This window comes from Crinia signifera, chromosome 8 (genome assembly GCF_055691185.1).
Source record: "Crinia signifera chromosome 8, ASM5569118v1, whole genome shotgun sequence".
NCBI lineage: Eukaryota > Metazoa > Chordata > Amphibia > Anura > Myobatrachidae > Crinia > Crinia signifera.
This window is the reverse complement of record NC_139224.1, coordinates 107,126,037-107,130,163: the sequence shown is the minus strand read 5'-3', so window position 1 is coordinate 107,130,163 and position 4,127 is coordinate 107,126,037. Positions and strand designations below refer to the sequence as shown.

The window sequence follows — 4,127 nt, the reverse complement described above, 5'->3', positions numbered from 1 at the left end:
GAAAATGAGATACTTGTCAGCATGGATGTAGAAGCACTATACACCTGCATTAGACATGACCTGGGCATGAAGGCGGTCAAATATTTTCTCGAAATGGACATCATCGGCGACTTTCAACTGTTCCTAATGGATCTACTAAACTTTGTCCTTCATAAAAATTACTTCACCTTCAACAACCGCTACTACATCCAGGGGAGGGGAACAGCAATGGGGGCAGCCTGTGCCCCCACATATGCCAACCTCTTCCTTGGATGGTGGGAGCGCGAGGTAGTCTTCAATGAAACCAATCATGTCTACGAAAAGTGTATAACAACTTGGATGCGCTATATAGACAACATCTTTATGATATGGCGAGGCGACGAACAACAACTCCAAGAATTCCTAAATTACTTGAACACTAACACATTAAACCTCAGATTGACCTATACCCATGATCGGACCAGCATTTCCTTCCTAGATCTCAAAATTTACAGAGGGGCCCAAAACATCATCGAAACAGAGCTGTTTCGAAAAACAACCGCCACAAACAGTCTCCTCCACCAAACTAGCGCACATTTCCCACCTACAGTCGCTAATGTACCAAAAGGAAAATTCCTAAGACTCCGGAGGAACTGTTCGAATGATGAAACCTTCAAGTCCAATTGCAAAGACCTTACTAAAAGACTGAAGGAAAGAGGCTACTCCAGTAGATCAATTAAAAAAGCAGAAAAGATGGTGATGACCACAAATCGGTCCAAGATACTGTTTCAAGAGAAAGGAGCCCCCTCCAAATCAACGGAAAACACCATCCGTTTTGTTGGCAATTACTGCTCTGAATGGAGAGAAATTAAGAACATTGTACAGAACCGGTGGCCCATCATTCTCAGCGACAGTGATCTCGCTGCAAAATTGAGACCACAGGACCAACTGGTGCATAGTCATTTTTCCAATACAACAACCAAATCCGCGCTTCCCAAAGGCACTCATCCATGTGGAGGCTGCAAAATATGCCCATACATCAACAGGAATAAATCAATAAAAGACAAGTACGACAATACCATCCAGATAAAAGAATTCTTCAACTGCAGAAGCAAAAATGTAATTTATTGCATAACCTGCCAGTGCAATATGAAGTATATATGCTCAAACAACGAGCCTTAGAACATCTTGGCAACATCCGTAATGCCCCTGCTGACACTACAAAAATAAAAAAACTTACTACAGTAGCCAGACACTTTCTTAAAGCACATGCAGGAAAACCGGCAGGTTTTCAGATCTGCGGTCTGGAACAAGTACAGCTAGGACTCCGTGGAGGGGATCTGAACCAAGTGCTCCTTCAAAAAGAGAGCAAATGGATCTTCAACCTAGGTTCCCTGACCCCCAGTGGTCTGAACGAGGACATAAAGTATGGAGCCTTTCTAAAATAAAAATGATAAAATAAACATCAAAAAAGAAAAAATAATATAAAAACTGAAACCATAATGGACTGAATGAGGACACAAATTATGAAGATTTTAAAATAATAATAAAAATTATAAAAATATCAACAAAAAAAACTGATAATAAAAATTCCACCCAAAATAACTAAAATCCAAATAACGACATATGGGACCATTTAATAATAGAACCACCCAATGTCCCACCAACCACCAACCACAATGACCTCTTTATTCACCCCATCAACACCATATTATCACTAAATAATATTTTCTCCCTAGAATCACTTTAAAATCAGGACGCACCAAATCAACTAAATAGTCCAAGCATCACACCACGTCGATTACCATTCACGATGCTGTACACATCGTACAAATTTATCACCCACAATGTTATTTCAATTATTATCCACACCTAGCCAGAACACGGCCGCCTCTAGTGAAATTCTTTCACCCCCCAAGTAATTGGGATGCACTATTATGTCACCCATGTCATGTCACTGTCACTATATATTTGTGCACTCACCCTCACTTTTTTGCATGCCTCATTTATTATCACCCCTGATTTTTCTCACACTTTTTTGCCCCTTTTTTCCAGCAATCCACAATTAACCTATATTATTGCCGCAGTCAGATAAAATTATTGCCGCAATCAGTTAAGTACCTATCATCAAACGAAAGGCAAATCTTCGTTAAAAAGCCCCTCATTCCCCAAATAATACCGCTCCAGCCACCATTAATCCTTTTCAGGTCAGGGCAACACTATATAATCCCCAGGCACGCAGCCAATACCTATCAAAGGACTGTAGACCTCAGGATTAACCCGCGGTTACATAAGTATCCAAACTACATGTATATCATTGCTACTATAAAGAGAAAAGGAAAGATGAAGAAAGAATGATACACTAACCACTTTTGAGTTAAGAAAATGTACACGAAATGTATCAATGAGCAACCAGACCTAAAAGCCGAGTATAGCAAAACGCCTGCTATCACACATACCCTATTGGCTAAACGGTCTGTCAATCAAAAACGTGGGAGAATAAAGTCAGGGCATTTGCCCTTTTCCAAAATGGCACTGCAGGAAGAAGCCCTATAGGCGAAACACGTGTCCACAGCTCCACCAGCGAGTTCCCCTCCAGCCTCACTCCTCTGGCATCAATCGGCAGCAAAACGGGCTCCAGCCGCCGCCTCACCGACTCCCGGCCAGCTAAGTCTGCACCCGGAGAACAATAATCAGCGTGTCCGGCTCCCCGTCTCTCTGCATCTCTCCAACCACTGGCAGCACAGGGAAACAGCCTCCGCCAATCCGGCGCTTCACCTCTCCGGCTCACACAGCAGCTCCTGACGCGCTGAATCCCGCCGTCAGCCGCTAACCCAGGCAGCGGCAGCAGGTACATGGGCACATCTCCCATTGCAAGGTGCAGTTGGGAAGAGCTCCCACTTTGCTAAAAAAAATCGTTACCTTTTACCCCTAAGTGCGCCTAACTAATACAGCTCTTTATACTACCCACCCTGGGTCTGTTACTGGACATTCAGGTACAGTGTGTCAACACACACTGTGTCAACTAACACAACCTGGTGTCCATTTCACTTGCAGCTAGACAGCAGATTCTGTACCCTCGGTACCCTCAATTGTCCCAATGTACAGCTAACAAGCAACCCTGTGTCCACACTGAGTGTGTCAAAAATCAGAGTGTCCTTTTCTCACAGCGAACAAGTAATTTTGTGTCAATCACGTAACATTCTGCCACTCTACATTCGGAGTAATTGATCCAAGTACTCACTTTCACATCACCCACACAGGTGGATCTCACTGTGTCAACTAATGCAGCCTGTGTAGACTTCACCATTCCAGGCTCACAATCTGACAAGCGCAAATTATCTGTCCAATCAATTGTGCAACAGTGTGTATATACTGGCCTATCAAGCCGCAGCTTGCTATAATCTCTAAATGCTTTTCTATCTTTAGCCTGTTACAATTTTCATTGATATACGTGTGTGAGAGTATATATATTTGTTGTGATCGTGCGTGGTTTGTTTATTTATTTTTTGCATGATCTACCGTGCCATATGACAGCCGAAAGCTTCTAATCCTATCCAACGCATAACCTATATATAGATATATATTTTGGCTCTCCTATTTACAGTGTGCCATAATATTGAAACATATATATACATATATACTCTTTTTTGATTCTGAGTGGTTTTTGCTTAATTAGTCTGTATTGAAACACATTTATATATACTCTTTGTGATTTAGAGTGGTTTTGCTTAATTAGTCTGCCTCTCCCAAACCCAGTGGTCAAGTCTGTTGCGCCATCTCTATCTGTAGCCCAACAGCCTCGATAGATTGAAGTACACCGAATTAACCCAGATATATTGCCACCATACCCCGCTGGATTGCCCAAACCCTCTCCGAACTTGGAAGCCAAGCAGTGGAGGGCCAGGACAGTACCTAGGTGGGAGGCCCCTGGGGAAGACCAGGTGTGGCAATATAAACACAAGGGAGGTGAACTGCTACTTCAATCAAGTGCTGTATATATGACTGCCAGATTGAGCTTCTTTTTGAGACCATCTATGTTCGAGGCCTTTTTGTATGGTAACCACCCTGGTATACCTACTGTGCAATACAAGCACAAGATTGCGTTAATTACTAAGGGGAACTGAATCATTTTTCTGCCTATGATCACTGGTAATCGTACCTTTGAG

At 42.6% G+C, this 4,127-nt stretch overlaps 1 pseudogene; it reads left to right on the top strand.

The window, feature by feature from the left end:
- Positions 1 to 3,795: 3,795 nt before the first annotated feature.
- Positions 3,796 to 3,914, top strand: LOC146029709 (5S ribosomal RNA; annotated as a pseudogene).
- Positions 3,915 to 4,127: the final 213 nt, after the last annotated feature.